The sequence below is a fragment of the Mesoplodon densirostris genome, chromosome 2 (assembly GCF_025265405.1).
Source record: "Mesoplodon densirostris isolate mMesDen1 chromosome 2, mMesDen1 primary haplotype, whole genome shotgun sequence".
NCBI lineage: Eukaryota > Metazoa > Chordata > Mammalia > Artiodactyla > Ziphiidae > Mesoplodon > Mesoplodon densirostris.
The window spans coordinates 157,696,607-157,715,270 of record NC_082662.1 but is presented as its reverse complement, the minus strand read 5'-3'; positions in this window follow the sequence as shown (position 1 = coordinate 157,715,270).

The following is an 18,664-nucleotide window of genomic DNA, read 5'->3' as shown; positions in this document are numbered from 1 at the left end:
AGGAATCAGCTACGACATTAGCCTAACTTAAATACTGATGGACGGCATTTCCCCTCATACATCCGGTTTAGCCATAACTGGATTAAAACCAAAACAGAGCTCTACCTTACCCATCTCTGCCATGATCTCTGATGGGTGCTGTTGGCTGGCACCATCCAAAGGGAAAAAATGTTGGTGAGGATTGGGAGAGGTTTCACCCATCAAAAGCCATAGTCTTTTCCATTTTACTGTGGTATCTTATTCCTTCCTTTCTGCCTTCTCTAGTCCAAATACACAGTTAGACACAAACCTAAGTAGCTCTTCTGGAGGAAAAGCCTTATTTGGCTTCAAGTTTCCAAATGAAGGCACCACCATTTGAATCAGCCTCCTGGCCTCTGCTGCCCACAGGAAGAAGAATGACTTCTTTATCTGGTGGGTTTGGGAGAAGGAACTGAGTCACGTGGTCCAGCCCCTTCTTTTTTCTCTCTTTTTGGGGTGGCAGCCTACTCACTGGCAAGACTCATCCTCTGTTTCTGCATGGGGTAAATTGCAGGTCCAGGTCCAGCTGGGGAAGTTGGTATCTTCCAAGCAGGCCTGGGTGGGCAAGTTTATTTCTTAGGTGTATTAACAAACCACTTACCCAGAGAGCTAAGCCACACCCTCTGATCTGGCTTTTTTCAGCAATAAAGCTCCCATTTTGTTTGTTTTGGTTTTTGGTTTTTTGTTGTTGTTGTTGTTGGCTGCACCGCACAACATGTGGGATCTTAGTTCCCTGACCAGGGATCAAACCCATGCCCCCTGCAGTGGAAGTTCAGAGTCTTAACCACTGGACCGCCAGAGATTTCCCCTAAAGCTCCCATTTTGATCTCCAGCTGGCTACAGTTCCCTCACACTTCAACAATACCACGTCTCCCACCAGGCTGCCTGCTATTAGTTTCTAGAACATACCAACCTGTCTCACCCTCTGGGCCTCTGGGCCTGTTGTCTCCTTTGCCTTCACAAGTTGGAACTCCCTCCCCACAACTCTTTTTATGACTGATTCCTTACTTTTCAGTTCTCCCAGGGAGGCCTTCCCAAACCACTCTATCAAGTAAGCCCATCTCTACTCATTTTTCTCAATCATAGCTCCCTGTGTGTTGTCCTTATTGTGCTAATGACAGCATATATTCTTATATATTTATTGATGTATTGTGTTAAATCTTCCCTATATGATGAAAACTCTATGGGACAAGGGCTTAATCTTTATTGTGTTTCCAACACCTACCATAAGCCTTGCACATAGCAAGTCCTTAATAAGTATCTGTTGAATCAATTAATGAAGTTAATGTTTTCTACAAAGGAAGTTAATGTTTTCTACACGTTCAGGTGTTAAAGCATGGAATAGCTCTGTTGCTAATATTGGTTAATAGCTCAACAAATAATACTCCTTCAGGGATCTCTTTTCCTCCACTTCATTAATTCACCAGCCAGCTCCTGATCCGTATGCTGATAACACTGGGGCTTCCCAGACTAGCATGTCAACCTGGTTCTTATCTGGGACATTTTGACTTGTCTGCCTCATTTCTTCAACCTGTGACAGGAGTCCTCATGCAGACTGTATTTAGCTTCTACACAATCCAGGCACCATTTCGGTTATCGCTTGCTGTGTCATTCTATTCAAACATATTGTTTGGTTTTTTTCATTCCTTTCTTTCTGCATTCACTATACATTCAAGTTTGCTTTTGTAACTCTTTGTCTCTCTGTCCAAAGGGAAGCAGTAACACTGCCTCTCAACTCCTCCTCCAATCCGGAGATCAATTTTTCCTTGGGATTTCTCCTTCATGCTTCATAGCACTTCGCATTTAAAAATTAATATCCATATACCTTTAAAAGTTTTAAAAAGTCATGAAGATACTACATTTATATTTTAACAGGAATAATCCTCATCCACAGTCTATGTGGTTTCCCTGGAATTTTTAACCACAGTTCTAGGAAAAGTCTATGCTATCTAGGAGGGTTTGTGAGTGAAACTGCAGTTGGAATGGTACTAACGATGTCAAAGGGCTCCCTCTGGATCTAGAAATATCTATGACCATCTGTCTTAGATTGTCCTACCAGGACAAGGACAAGGCACAAAGCAAATCATAGGAGGTTTTGTTCTCATGAGATTTTGAGTTCCACCCAACTACACTTGACCTATAAGGCTCTTAGGTAGTTCAAAGTCATTCTTAGACTTTCCTAGAACTAGTGTGAGATGTAAAGTTTATAGAGGTTTTACCCATTGTGACTCATTGTCTTAAAAACATTCTGCCTGTGAATCATATATATATATATGAATAAATATATATGAATATACATATGAATATATATGAAACCTATTTAAGGTAGAGCTTTAAATGGCCTTTGAAAATGGAAAATTATATATCCGATTGTAAGTGGTGTTCCAAATTAGAATATACTGAATTTGGGGGTGTTTTCTTTGATCTTTCTTTCCTGAGAGGAGTGGTCTAGGGTCACAATGCCTTTACAGTAGACTTTTCTGAATTTCAGGAAATTCTTATCTTTCTTACCCTGAATTTCCTTGGCCCTGAGTAGCCCAGAGGCTTAAATAGATGATAGTATGGAATATTCTGATTTAATACACAAATGGGCCTAAATGATATACCTAATGATGTCCAGGTAGCCTAAGAAAACTGCTGGCTGGGTTCATGCCCTACACATGGAGAAAATATATAGCAAGATAAATACAATTTGATTATTTTTTCCTATTTTACCATAATTTTTATTTTTTCATCCTAATATCTTGTGAACTGGCATATGTCTATTATGTCCATACAGTGTCTAATATTACAGACAGGCAAAAGCAATACTGAATTGTCTTATGTATTGATATTATATATATGTACATATTCATATACATATATATCATATGTACATATCCATGTATGTGTGTGTGTGTATATATGTATACACACACACAAATTGAGAGATAATCCTATAATAAACATTTGGGTCCAATAACATGTCCTTATCATGACAGTTTGATCTGACAAAAGTATTGAATACTTTGTCTCCCATTTATTAAGACTCATTAAGTCTCCTGGCTATAAATGTTGTTGGAAAATGTTCTGTGGTGAGAGATACAAGCTTATGGGCAACAAATCTTGAAAGGAGAAGGTATGTCTGATGATATGTTTAAGCTAAAGCTGTTACTACAGGCAACCTGAGTCACTGATTGCAAATAAGGAACTGATCAGAAAGGTAGAAAATTGAAAGACTTCCCAAGGTGGGGAGAAATACACATACATATCTACATATCTACATATATATATATATATATAATGTGTATATATAGATATATCTCAGAAAAAACTATTGTCATTTCAGGGGAAGTGGTCCTGAGGCTCTGTTATGTGACTTTTCTCATCCTTTCTATGTCAGCCTAGCCTATAGGAGAGAACACATGGGGATGTCAGGAAGAATAAAGCTGAGATGCAGAGATTTAAAAGACAAATGAAATTTGTCCCTGCTGGTAATAAACAGCTAGAGACACAATCAGGACTCAGGATTCTGTCTTTCCTTAACCCCTCTGCTGTGTGGCATTCCCAAGGAGTGAGATCTAAGTACCCCCAGTGCCTACATTACAAGTGGTGTAAGTCACGTGTTCCAGGCCTTCTCAGAGCAGTCCCAGACTCTAACTGACATCCTATGAAGAACAGGACCTCAGAAGAAAGATCCCCAAAGATATGAGGAGAATGTCTCAGACCTCAGATCAATAAATCCCTTGACTTTTGTCCATTATATCACATCACCTCTTCTTCACTATGAGATGGGGGTAAGTCAGGGCAGAAGAGGACAGAGAGGGCATCTAGTTACTCCCAAGCCGAGCACCTAGCTCTAAACTCCAAACAGGGTGAATAGACCAATAATAAGGGGGACGAAGGAAAAGAAGTCTCTGGATCTCTGGCAGCCCCAGAGCCCCCCAAGGGGCTGCTGTTGCAAAAAGTCTCCAAAGTGACACACCAGTTCAGAAGAGCAGCACCACGATTGCATTCAGAGTTCATAACAAAGGAAGGAGGTAATTTTAATCAAGGTATGAGGATAAGATGAGAATTAGATTACCATAATTTGTGAGAAATGTTCCATAAGAGGTTGTTCTTTCTGATTAGGTGCATCATCAATAAACTAGAAATTGATAGTATAAAGTTTCTATATAAAGTTGCCATAAATATATGATTACTTTCATGTAAGGCAAAATTTCTAGGATGTAAGTAGTTTTGCCTGGCAATGTTCCAGGCACATGGTATGTTTACTAAATATACGCTGAATTAATAATCTGCTGAATGAATAAGTTATAATCTGTATTTTTTAACCTCAGAGTCTTATATTAGTGGCCCCATCATAAGCAAGGTGCCAGATGCGAGGAAATGTAACAATACTGAAGTATTAGTAAATATTACTGGCAAGGGGTGTGTGGGTTTGTTTTATTTTTGTTTGTGTTTGTTTTAACAAGAAATACACTAACGATAGATTGTATAAAGGTTTGTACTATTATTCTAAGTGATCAGGGGAGCCAAAAAATGAAAATTATCTTAGAAGTCCTATCTTATTTACTTGGAATTTACCTTGGCTTCTAGAGGATTTTCTCATATTTGGGACTTTGAAACAGTGGAACTCTTTTTATGTTTATAATGTCCCTTGACTCATAAGTCGCAGGAGAACTAATAACACTCTAAACTCTTCTAAAGAGTTTAAGGGAATATTCATTCTCCACGTTCAGGAGATGAGCATATAGGTCCAGTGGGCTTTCGGAGCCACCTCTTCACCGACAAGGATGGACTTTACTTCTAGTCAAGAAGAGACCAGAGGGAGCTGACACAGGCTTTCTATTTTTCACTCTAATGAATGCTATTTTCATTTGCGTTAGAGAGCAGTCCCCAAGAAGACTAGTGACAAGATGAACGTTCACTGGTTTCCTTTTACCCTGACAGGTTCAAAAATGCTGTGCAGGTGGCAAATTAGACTTGCCTTCCCATTAATTGGTAGGAAGAAACTTTCTCTCCTGCTGTTCAGACTGTCATTGGATCTTTTAGCACATACTCAAGTTTTGTGGAATTATCATTATCATATTTATCGTTGCTTCTGCTAGTGCTGTAGGCAGTATCTCTGAGAAAATGGTGAAGGGCTGATATCCATGAGAGCCCCTCTGAATGAATGTCTTAAAGTAACTAGAAACTGGAGATAACTCTTGGTCAGGTGAGGAACAAGCCAACTGACACAAATTCTGAGTTCTGGGTTTGGGTAAAGAAGTTATTCTGTGGTTGTCTTTAAATACTTTGAGAAAATAATTTAAAAAATAATATCAAGATGGTAATGATTATGATGTGCTTTGCATAGGCAGCAGAGTGTTTTACATTTATTTGGTCATTTGACCTACAGAACAACCCTAAGAGGTGGTTATTCATGGAGCCCTGGGGAAGTAAGTGATTGGCCCAACTTCACACAGATTTTATTCAACTCCAGTTCATAACCAGAAGGACTATAACAAAGTAAACCACAAAGATAAGAGCATAGGTCCTTCCTTCCAAGGACATTCCAGCAAACAGAGTCAAAGACTGACATGGTGAAACCAGGTGGGATTTACACCCAAGGAGGACAGCTAAAGGAAGAACAGAAGAGGAGAATGTGTCTTTCTAAAGGATGATGGTCCTTTCCATGGAATTCAGGGAAGATTTTCTTTTTTTGACAGATCAGCCCTAGATCCACTGTGGGATAAAAACATGAGAGTGAAGAAGGATACATGTAAGTGTTGAACACTGTCATGGCTTTGTGACATGTCAGCTAAGCAAAGCTAAACTACATTCCCCAGAATTCCCTTTCTAGTATGCTTCTGATCATGGTGGGCTACAAGGGAGATTCTTCCAGGAGAACTGAAGTGTCAAAGGGAGAGAGTAACCATTTTGTAATATATATACACCCCCTTCCAGGCATTTGATCAAACACTAGGCTAGATGCTACAGTGAAGGGATTTTTCAGATGCAATTAAATTCCCAAATCACTTGATTTTGAGTTAATGAAAAGAGAGATTATTGTGGATGGGCCTGACTTAATTAGGTGGAAGCCCTTTGAAGACTAAGCCCTCCTTGAATAGCCAAGATTCCAAGCAGTAGAGGAGAAAGTAAACAGTAAAATATCTCTACATTCTGAAACCTCTATAGTCACTTCATTTTTGCAGATCTGCTGACTCACCTCATTGGCGTGAAGCAGCAGCTGGAGCTATAATTGCTCTCTTTCCTTCCTGATTGCCTACCCTGTGGACTTCAGGATGATGAAACCAGCTCCTACATTGCATAAGCATATGCCTTGTAACTAATCATATATATATATATATATATATATGTTATTAACATACATACATACACACACACATACACACACACACACATACATACACATGCTCCTCTGGTTGCACTTGATACCAACACTGAAGGACAGTGGAATCATAGCACATTTGAACACCAGCCCTGTCCACCAGCTAAATAGGCTTGTATATGGAGTTGTATTTCCAGGAGAGGAGGGAACACTGACTAGTACAGCATTCTAGGTAAAAGAATAAGTGGGAAAAATTAATATAAAGCCATATCCACCAGTGAGGGGAGGGTGTTCTTTTAATGGAACAACACATTGTGTTTAGTCTGCTTGGGCTGCCATAACAAAATACCTCAGACTTAGTGGTTCAAACAACAGAAATGTATTTTCTTACAGTTCTGGAGGTTGGAAGTCCAAGATCAAGCTGCCTGAAGGGTTGGTTTCAGGAAGAGGCTCCTCTTTCTGGCTTGTAGACAGCTGCCTTTTCACTGGGTCCTCTGTGCGTGCAGAGAGAGAGAACTCTTTGGTGTCTCTTCTGCTTATAAGGACACCAATCTTATCAGATTAGGGCCCCACTCTTACAACCTCATTTAATCTTCATTACCTTCCCAAGTCCCTATCTCCACATTCTGTCACATTGGACATTTAGGCTTCAACCTATGCATTTTGGAAGAACGCAATTCAATCTCTAACATTTTTCTTCTTGTGAACAAAGGAAGAAAAATGTTTCCGAAATTAGGGAAGTTGAAGGACAGTCATTCCTACTAAGGATTAGCTAGTTATTGGTAGAAAGAAGAATTCTTCTACTGCTCAGGTTGTCACTGGGTAGCTCGGCATGCTTTTTATTCAACTTCCCTCCTGCTCCCCTGGTTCCTACCAACCATGCAGAATGTCTTTGTCTTGTCTTTACCAAATTGTCTGTCAATACTGGTTTCTTCATTGTTTTTCAAAAGAAATCCAGTTCATGTTTATTAATAGATTTTACTGAAGAAGCATAAGAAAAATAGAAAGCAGAGTTTATATTTCACTCCCCTACCCCCATAGCCAAATATCTCAAGTCTTCTTACCAGATATAACTCTCTTATACTCCTATTGTGGTCCTCATACAGAATTCCCACACCCAGAGTCAGCCTTTTTTCTCTAGTGTCCCATGTAATTCTGCCCCTCATCTGAATACTCCATCAGGCTATTGTTACTTAATAAAACATAAATTTGAAGTCTCATCCCACCAACCTAAGTGATTTATCAAACAACACAAAATGGTCTCCCTTGAAGAAGTTCTGGTAAAACATACTTTTCTCCCTCTTGCTTGAAGAGAAATAGAACTGTTCAAGTGGTTTGATGCCTGTACAAGACAGCTGCACTCCATCAAAAGGACACCCCCAGGTGGATGACTGTGGCACACCAGCTCGTTAGTCATTGGTGAAAGTGAGCTGATTCAGGCAGGGGACAAAGTCAGAGGGAGAGGTAGGCTTCAAGTGACCAAAGACAAGCAGATATTTTTTCATGAAGGCCAGACTAAGTTCTTCAAGAAAGAAGAAATGCAGCAAAGCTGGTGCCATGTCAGCCACCTTAATCATCAAAGAGAAACAGGTGCTGTCTTGACAGCCTGTTGGGACAGTTTGGCTCATGGCGTATCATGCAGCTCGTCCTGAAGGAATGCTCTCCACTGCTCATAAAAATGGCTACTTTAACACAGCAACAAACTAATAATGGAACATAACTTTGCCACAGCACTGAAGACCCCACATATGTCTGCTGCACTGTTGGGACACGCCCTCCCCATGCCCTTCCCTCATTTCATTACACAAGTACCTCTTTCTGGAACTCACTGAGAACTGTAGCCTGTGGAACTCTTATACTTGGGTGCCTGAAAAATGTTTTAGCAATTCGGTTTGGAAAGGCAATATGGTGTAACAGGGAGAGTTTGGGGAATAATGTGTGTGAATGTGCTTTGTTAATGAGATAACACATAAATGTACATTTTATTTTTTATGAGTCAGAAGCCAAGGGTACTAGTACCCATTTTACTAATGATCCTCAGAAAGTCACTTTACCTCTTGAGAATTGAGCTTCCTTATTTGTAAAATGGTATTATTTAACTAGATGCCCTCTAAGATCCATTCTGCATGAATAATGACCATCATCATAGTGATGACTTGGTATTTACTGCGTGCCCAATATACCACAGCACTCTTCTAATCCTTGTACATGTACTATCTCATTTATTCCTCAAAACAATCTTATGAAAATATTATTACCATCATCCTTATTCTTCAAATTGAAAAAAAACTGAAGCACAATGACATCAAGTAGCTTGTCCAAAGTCATTCAGCTAAGGAAAAGAGCTAGGATTTTAACCCAAGCAATGTGCCTCTTGCCTACATTCAGCCACTATGCTATACTGTTATTGTACGCTTTAATGATGTGCTCTATAAAAACAAAAACAAACAGAGCAAAAAGAAAAAAGCTTTGAGATTGCCAATACAGCATCAGTAAGCACAGCTAGTATCAAGCTGGGGATGTTTTTAATGGTGGTGGCAGATTCATCATAATCCATTTATGTTCTTGTCCAGGCTTCTTATAACATGGAACAGTTGGCTTGGGGTTAGCAGCACTGACTCATGTCGTGAAACAGGCAAAGCTAACTGGCCTACCCAGGATTGAACCCTTGACCTTGGGCACTTGATCATTTGGAAAGATTTCACTTCCCAAGTTGTCGATGCATATTTGTTCATGTTCTGCCTGAAGAACCAGGCTTTGAGATCACCGTCCCTGACTGTGTTGATGGTCAGCTCGTGGGCAAATGTCATCTTGTCTCACCTTCACCTTGGGAGCCATCCAAAGGTGCAAAATAAAATTCAAAAGAGGCAGGGTTTCACTCAGTACTTAGAGACGGCTGAGAGCATCAGCTTTGGGTTAGCTTTGATCCCTACGACAGCCGAGCACACTTTCCATATCTTGAAAGTCTCTCTCCTTCTGCCTGCCAACCCCTAACCCACTCAACCCTGCAGAATAGCCATTCACATCGATTTATCCCTCTTTGAACTTGTGCAGTACTGTCAGCTCTGCTTCAGAGTTTAGGGTCTGATTATGAGTTTTATCCTGCTGAGTTGTGGCTCTTTCATGTGTGGTTGAATCTCATTTGCACCAACAGGTACCTTGGAGAAAACGAGGCGTACCTTTTTCATTCCTTTTTCATTCCTCCATAGTACCAGGGTCAGTGATGTACCAAGTGTATGTTTCTGTTACTACCAGCAAAATATTTGCTGAGTTAGATTGAAAGGAGGAATTGCATACAGGGATCATCCTTTTAAGGAAGAGCTTTAGAATTCAGGAGTCTGTAGAAATGAGAACTCCTGATCATCATATGCATGGGGGTTCCTATGGGCCTAACTCTCTACTGGCATGGCCACAATTGTCATTTCTTCAGATTGCAATATCAACAAAAGCTTTTAAAGAATAAGTGCCATCTGGGAATGACCCTAGCACAAAAACTTGGGAAGTGAAATAGCCAGCCATCCCTAACTCAATTCCAATTAGGCTGGTAGAAAACCATGCAAAAAGTTAGATTCCCATGGGAATCTCCTCAGGAAGAAACAAAGGTCAGGTCTAAGGAGGGACAGTCACTCCAGGACAACAACACAGAATATGGGAAGGCAGGAAAGTAGGAATGCCAAAAAAGGAAGGGAGAAAGCCACTGGAAACTGTGTCATTAGGCCAACCTTTGGGGATACCTCTTGAGTATATTTCTGTGATGACAGTGTGCATATGTAGATTCAAGATATTGCATTTCCTCAAGCAGGAGACACCAGATAACACCGCATCAGTTTACAATCTAAAGGAGCCAAGGACTCTCCTTGCATTGTCCTGATCTGATTGGCATTCTAGGCCACGATAGAATTTGAAGAAACTGCTTTTGAATCATCCCTCTCTTTCTGTAAAGCCATTATAACCATGGTTCTCAAAGAGGACTTCCTGGGTTGAAGGGATGGTTGAGCATCTTCCCTTCACATGGTTTTCCAGGGTGAATAGCAGAACATCCGAACAGCTCAGCTGAGTATGTGTGTGCAGAGTCTCTGCTACTTGTGTATGTGCTCAGGTCAGGGTAGAGCAGAAGAGAGACCTTTTGATTGTTCCCGTCAGCGTATGCATGTCGTTGACTGTGAAACAAATGTAGGCAGTCTTGAGCCAAATGTCCATCACTGTCCAAGGCATCTGCAAGCCCATTTGTTTTTGGGCTATGATGGAAAGGGGTTGGCTATCTCTGTCTTGTCTTCTTTTACTGCCCTGATCCCCTGAGCTAGAGGAAGATGTTGCCATTGATGTCTTTCCCAGGTATGGTTTGTTGTTTTTCTTTATAGATGCATTGACAGCCAACAGCCTTGAGTAAGGAGATGATTCTTTAGGAACAAAAAAGCTCTTTTGTCTGTGACATTTAGGACATCAGGCAGAATGGTCTTTCCAGATAAAGTTGGCTGACGATGGGAAGAGTGGCGTCTACGGGTCATAAAGCACCATGTCTGTACATATTTCCTGCCAACAGGCACTTACTCTGCGTGCCAATCCCATGTGTTAATGTCACTCCTTCCTTCTCCACAGAGCATGCAGGTCTCTGCTGAATAATTCTGCCTGTGGTACTTCTGTTGGTGGAGCTGGGAAGGAAGAGTGCACTGACTTGAATATCTTCTCCAATGAGTTTATTTTTATTTGTCTATTTCTAAATGTTTAAAATTTTCTAACAAGCAAGACAAAAAGGTAGAACAAAAGGAAATAAACAGCAGCTAACTATACTTTTTTTTTTTTTTTTTTACTGGATTCAGAACTTAGAATCTGACTCGGTATTGAATCTGGCTCTAATGCATACGTTTAATAAACTTTTTAGAATACAACACTAGAGACAGGAAAGTCCCAAGCCCCCAATGGTACCAGAGGTGTCACAGACTAAGTGAGCACAAATATTAGCCAAGTGCTAAAAGAGGAGCATCCTGTCAAAGTGACTTGACTGTGGATGGAGACCTCTGCCCCTTTCTGTTAACCCTCTCATAGCTCTCAAATGATTTGTCCTTCCCCCACGCAGGGCATTTTTTTTTCTTTTTTTGCGGTACGCGGGCCTCTCACTGTTGTGGTCTCTCCCCTTGTGGCGCACAGGCTCCGGATGCGCAGGCTCAGTGGCCATGGCTCACGGGCCCAGCCGCTCCGTGGCATGTGGGATCTTCCTGGACCGGGGCACGAACCCGTGTCCCCTGCATCGGCAGGCGGACTCTCAACCACTGTGCCACCAGGGAAGCCCCACCCAGGGCATTTTTATGATCTTTTATGTCATGAGAAAACATATAGATATCGTCTTTTTAAGTCCAAACTGGAATTATCTCCCAGGGATTTGGTAAAAGAAATAGTTTGGGTTATTTTTGGGGGGGGGGTAGGGAAAAAGGATCAGAGGAAGAGAGGGTGTTTTCCCACATTTTACGGACACTGATTTTCTTGTAAGAGGGGGGAAAAATAGTTACAGAAAAGTGAGTAAAAAAATAAGCTTGTCTGACCCACCTTTTCCCCTAGATATTGGGCAGCTATAAATCTGGATCGAGCAATGCATAAAAGAAGTCTGGTCACTTTCACTGATTTGCATAAATAGTGTATCATTGTGATCGGTGATTTTAAAGACTGTTTTAATTTTTATATGCTTTATAACTCTAGGTTAGGTTTTTAAAAAATAAAATGTAGGGCAACAAAAGGAAATTGAAAATGCATATTTTCCTTGTTAAGTAAAATTAGTGTGCATCATTAATATTTATTCAAAATATGTCACTTTGGAAAAAACGTATATCTTTGGAGCATCTCTTTGATGCTCTCCTCAGGGTCCATAACTTAGAATTGCCTCAATCTAAAAATATTTCATAACTCTGGTGCTGCAAGGGCAGAGTATTCAGTCTGACGTAGAAGATTCTGAAGAAAGACATAAGAGGCATTTTCAATTATAGGGACTGTTATTACACAAGGGATGGTGATCTTATGTTCTCTATTCCTAATGAAGAGAAAAAGAAAAAAAAAAAAAACCGGAATAAGGAAAAGCTATAGTTAGATCCAAGGAAGAATTAGCTAACAGTGAGGTTTGTGAAATAGGAGAGTGGTATGTGAAAAATGAGGGGTATTTTCTTGTCTCCCTTCTTGAACGGTATCTGGGTTAGAAGACACCAATATCCTAGAGGGGTCTTAGTTTCACCTCAGTGCAAGGGAGGGACTAGGAGGACATCCAACTCACCAAGTCTAAGTAACCAAAAAGCAAAAAAATAGTGCAAGTGTTCACAAACATTGGTGTCAGGAAAAAGCATCTGGGGAGTTTGTTTAAAATAACTGTCCCACGGCCCATTTCCAGAAATGGTGATACAGTGGCTCTGCAGTGGTCTCTGGAAAGCTGTATTGATTTTGAAGCATGCCAAGGCTTGAGAAGCACAGATGTAATGTTGAGGCCTCTGACTTAGGTGCCGGGAGCCTGCGTTCCTCCCCTAGTCTGTCCCTAATTCATTAAATGATCCTGTCAAGCTGCGGCTTCTTTGCCTGAAAAATCCATATTTCATTTGGTCCTTCCGTCCTATGAGAAAAGAGCTGCAGAAGATTTCCTAAGGTAGAAAAGCATTTTACAAATCTGATGGCATATTCTTTTTATCAAATTTTACATCCCTCATTAATCATTTTCCCAAATTAATCAAAGAAAGCCTTCTCTTTGCCCAGCTAATTTTATACATGGAATTTCAAACCCACAGATACTAATTAGGAGCCTGTCCTGTGTGCAGACCTGTAGAACCCAGTCTGCTACTTCCCACCTTTGTGATCTCGAGCAAATTATGCAAATTATATGAGTTTCTATAACCTCATTTGTGAAATGGGGATGCTTTTACCTGCCTCCCTGGTTGTCATGAGAATAGAATCTGTAAAATTCCTGCTACCCTTACAGGAGTCTGATTCTTCTCCCCTGCAAACCCTGTCCATCCTTTTTCAACGTTTCCTTCTCCTATTTTTGAATGTGACTGTCCTGTGGCAGAAACTGAATGGCAAGATTAGATTGGAAAAAGTAAGGTTAATAGAAAGTTTCCCAGAATGAACAGAAATTTACTTTCTCCAAAAGCTCAACAGGTTTCTCAATATATATATAAATCGAGAAAGGAGCCAGTGGTACCTGTCCCTGGGCATATGGTGAGGGACACAGAATTCTCTTGGGGCTTCTGCAAACTCAGCTTTATTGAGAACTCAAGGCCCTTCAGCAAACAGAACACATGGAATTTTCAGAGATTCTGGTAATGATGTTTAAAAAGCAAACAAAAGTATATTCAGTGGGGTCTTTTCTGGCCTCAGCTCTGGAATGATTTTTGCCCTCTTTCTGCTAAGAAGGGACTTAGGGGAGAAAATGGAAGCTGTAGTGTCAGACAGGAGAACAAAGGAACCATGTTTTAGGTGGTATTTTTAAAACTTACAGCTATGGAACCTTTCATCCATAAAAATCTCTGACATCAACCGAGAGCAGATATGGCAGGTGCCTTTGGAAACATGGGTTTTCTTTTTTTTTTTTTTTTTTTGGCAGTGGGTGGGGGAGTCCTTGTTGTTTAAAATAGGTTAGTGAATATGTTGCCTATTCTTGGCATGACTGCAGTCCTCAAAGAGAGTATAATACCCAACCAGAAATTGCCTACTGTTTTCTTTTATTGCATACAAGCTCAACACGATAGGAGAAATGTCCTTGAAACTTCAACCTGAGAGTGTCTTTGTAGGAGGTGGTAGCATTGCCATTTGACAATGAACTGAGCACTTGGGCAGTTGCTTTTGAACCCGCCCTCATATACTGAATACTCAGTGGCAGAAAAGATCCTGTGGCAGAGGCTGGCTGGTCACTTCCGCCAGACTAGGGGTGTGTCAGGTAATCAGACTGAAGGCCGGACTCCCCAGAGTGACACCTGAGGGCTTTCCTGATATGCCACTGGCCGGCCTCTCCAATTTATCCTTTCTTCCTGCCCCTCCCCCACTTCTCCCACCACAACTCACTGTAGCCCTCACTGAATGCATGAAGGAAGGAAGGAAGGAACCCTTTCAAGCAGCTTCTTAAAAGCAAAAAGCCTACCTTTCCCTACCTCCATGTCTCACAACTCTACATTTTGGAAGATGGAGCTATATAATACTTTGTTCTAGAACCAAGAAGTTTTTGGGGGTAAGGATTTGCTGACAAATGATCCTTTGAGTTTACATGAGGCAAATACTCTAATCCCATTCCCCACTCACAGATATAGGGTATCTATAAGTACAGACTGAATGTTTGTGTCCCCTCAAAAACTCATGTGTTGAAGCCCTAATCCCAAGTGTGATGGCATTTGGAGATGAGGCCTTTGGGAGATACATTAGCGTTAGATTAGGTCATGAGAGGATCTCATGATGGGATTAATGCCCTTGTAAGAAGAGGAAGAGACACGAGAACTTTGTCTGCCATGTGAGGACACAGCAAGAAGGCGGCCATCTGCAAGGGAGCCCTCACCAAACAGAACCAGCTGGTACCTCGATCTTGGATTTCCCAGCCTCCAGAACTGTGAGAAATAAATTTCTGTTGTTTAAGCCACCCAGTCCATGGTATTTTGTTATAGCAGCCTGAGCAGACTAAGACAGAAATTGGTATTGATCACGGGGTGCTGCTGTAACAAATACCTAAAAATGTGGACGTTGCTGTGGAACCGGGTAAAGAGCGGAGCTGGAAGAGTTTTGAGGTGCATGCTGGAAAGAGCCGATATTGCCACGAAAGGAGAGTTAAAAGTATTCTGGTGAGGGCTCAGACAGTGTGGGAGCAATGGGCTTGGCTGTCCTTGAAGGCTCTGCTCACAACTATGGTTCCTCTACATGGAGGCCCTTGGGTAGCATGGACAATGGTAGAAGGATCCACAATGGATCCTCCTTGTGCTGGTGGCAAAGCCTGGCTTCCAGGTGCCAGCTTTGAAAGGGGGAAAGTGTTCTGGAAAGCCAACCTGGCATCTGTTTGCAGTTTGGAAGATAGAAAATTTTAAATGGAGAGAGAAAATTCCTGGGGAATCCTTCAAGAGATAAAAGTGGGGGAAATTGGGCTTCCCTGGTGGCCCAGTGGTTGAGAGTCCGCCTGCCGATGCAGGGGATGTGGGTTCGTGCCCCGGTCCAGGAAGATCCCACATGCCGCAGAGTGGCTGGGCCTGTGAGCCACGGCCGCTGAGCCTGCGCGTCCGGAGCCTGTGCTCCGCAACGGGAGAGGCACGCGTACTAAAAAAAAAAAAAAAAAAAAAAAAAAAAGTGGGGAAAATTGAGAGAGAGGGCAAGTAAGGGAGCTTGTTTGAATTTTAAAAGAGAGCCATTTTGTTGTGGGGTGCTTTTAAGAGTTGTCAGAAAATGGCTCAGGTTCACTGCTGCCAGGTGAGGGGCTGAGAACTCCTTTGCTAATCTTTCCTGCCACCAAACCCCACCCTCCAACTTGTTATAATACTTGTAGTAATTCAACAAATAGTGATGTCTCTTTCTGTTTCATTCAGCATTGTGCTAAGCCTTATGGGCCATATAGAAAATGTAGGAGACACAGGTGTATACCCAAGTTGTTTACAGCCTCTCAGAGGAAACAAGGTTCACTCTTGCACAAACAAGCACGCAAAAAACAGTACAATACTAGATAGTAGAGTTCAGAAAGAGCTCTGGATGGTGGCTCTTTGCTGCATATTAGAATCGGTTGGGGAACTTTTAAAAATCTTGAGCCCAAGCCATACCCCGTAGAAATGAAATTAGAATCTCTGGGAGTGGGACCCAGACATCAGTATACTTTAGTTTCCCAGGTGATTCCAAGGTACTACAAACAAGTTTGAGAAACCATGTTGAAGGAAGAGCATTAGCTCTAACTGAAAAAATCCAAGCTGTCCATTCATTAGTTCTGTAACCTTGGACTAGCCAGTGAATATCCTGGGGTCTGACTATTCCAGAGATTTCTGTAAGTCCTATGAAGGGCACTTTACGTCTCCAATGATTAGCATAATGACTGCCACATCAAAGGTACCCAATAAAGATGTATTTATTTGAATGGATAACAATAGAAGAGATATTTAATAAGCTTGCAAATTAACAATGGTACTATTTGCAAAAGATAGTTTAGTGATAATATTAGTAGTAAAAAATGTGGTAATTCAGATTCCAAGTTAAACAGTAGAGTTAAGCCCCAGTATTTAACATGGTAGCTATACCTAATGGTGTTCCACACGTTTGCTAAATTGAGAAGTGCCTTGGGTGGTTTGGAAGAATCAAGAGGAAAGCTTTTTAGTTCACCTTGGGAAATTGCCTGCTTCATTGCTCTGGTCTCTGTCCAGCTGTCTATGTACCACTGAGATGCCAAGCCAATAAGCCTATGGCAGGGGTCCAGGAAAGTACAGAGGATACGGGAAAGAGAGCGAGATGGGGGTGGGGGGAGAGGAAGAGGGGGAGCAGAGTAGGAGTTAAGGATTCTTGGGAAAGAAGGAAGAGGAGTGGGACAACAATAGTGGGAAGGGATTAAGAGAGGTTGGGAGGATGGAGAGTGACAGAAGAGACAATGAAACGCTGGATGGGCTCAATGGTTCAAGACGATGAGATGACAATAAAGGTTTGGCTTTATGATGATTTGAAGGTCCCAGGAGATGGGAGCAGAGGCGAAAGGGGGTTGGACTTGTAAAAGGAGCTGATAAACCGTAAGAATTCAGAGAACACGGCTATATAGCCCAGCAAGAGCATGTCAAGTTTTACTTTCCTGACACTTTGAAAGCATGAAGGTGGTTAACTTACCTCCCATTACTGAAAAAGCCCAGGCAGTGGCTTCCCTGGTGGCGCAGTGGTTGAGAGTCCCCCTGCCGATGCAGGGGACACGAGTTCGTGCCCCGGTCCGGGAGGATCCCACATGCCGCAGAGCGGCTGGGCCCGTGAGCCATGGCCGCTGAGCCTGCGCGTCCGGAGCCTGCGCGTCCGGAGCCTGTGCTCCGCAACGGGAGGGGCCACAACAGCGTACCGCAAAAAAAAAAAAAAAAAAAAAAAAGCCCAGGCAGGCAGCTCCCTCTGGGACTTGCATTAACCCTCGTGCTCCACTACCAGAAGCATGAGCTCACTCCACTCGTCCGTCTGCAGTCCTCACAAGCACGATCAAACTTTATGAGGCTTGTTACCAACAAATTACATGGGAAGCTGCAAAGGATTGGAGGGAGGAGGATGGCAGTGTGGGGCCAAGTACACTGCCGGGAAAGGGGAGCAGGGGTAGGGATGCTGGGCTCAGCCTTAACTTGGAAGGCATCAGAGTCCATCAGTGAGCAGCTGGCGGCTCCTGCCACCAGGGCTCCATTTTCCAAGTGATGACTTGAGTGTTCACACCTGCACTGGCTGCAACCAAGGCCCTCCCTCCGCAGAGTTAATGGTGCAGGCAGAACCCGGGAATGCTTTTGGCCACGACAATAATTTCTCTCCTCTTTGGCCTCACCTTCTCTACTGGCAGAGCAGGTTTCTCTCCAGCTCCTCGTCAGCTTCTCCTTCCGGGTCTCTGCTGCTGAGGTGTGCGGATCCCACCTCCTTCCCCGGCTAGGCAGCCTCAGAGAGACCTGCACCAAGACACAAAAGAATCCCAGCGCCTTTCCCCTTAGATGAGCAGCTGGTCTCCGCCCTCTCCCCATTGGCTTCCGCTTCCCCTTCCCAAAGTACAGACCCAAAACTATTACTTTTTTTTTTTCCTACCTAACACAACCTTGGACAACTCCCTTTACAGCTTTTGGCTTCCCTTGGTATATTCTCCTGGAAATAGACTGGAGATGGCATAACTAGAAATAACCCAGGAGCTGGGATTCCTGTGGCTTGGCGTAGCTCTTACAGAGAGAAGTAGAAAACTCATGCAGATAATTTTGCTTGAATACTTTCCTATAGCAATTGCCCCTTGGAGAGTCTCTGTAACCAGGGTTCCTCTCTCTTCAGTGCTACACACTTTTGTATGAGCACACACACACACGTCCAAGTGAAAACATGCTCACTCCCAATCTTGCTGAAACAGCACCAAATCAGAGTGTCCAAACAGGCCTGATGGTTTGGGGACAATTTAGGAGACGGATGCAGGGTTAGTTCAACCCAGGCAGAGTTTTGGACAGATGCTTTAGACCAATCTGAAATGCAGGAAATCAGGGAAGCAAAGGAAAGATGCCACGTGAATGTTGTTATATAAATTTTCTCTCCCGGCACAGCTTGAGGTGGTTAGATGTTGTTTCTATATCCAATGGGAGCTACTTAAGCTCTGCCACTAATGCTGGAAAAGCATTCACTTAGTAGGCTTGTCCAAACAATTCC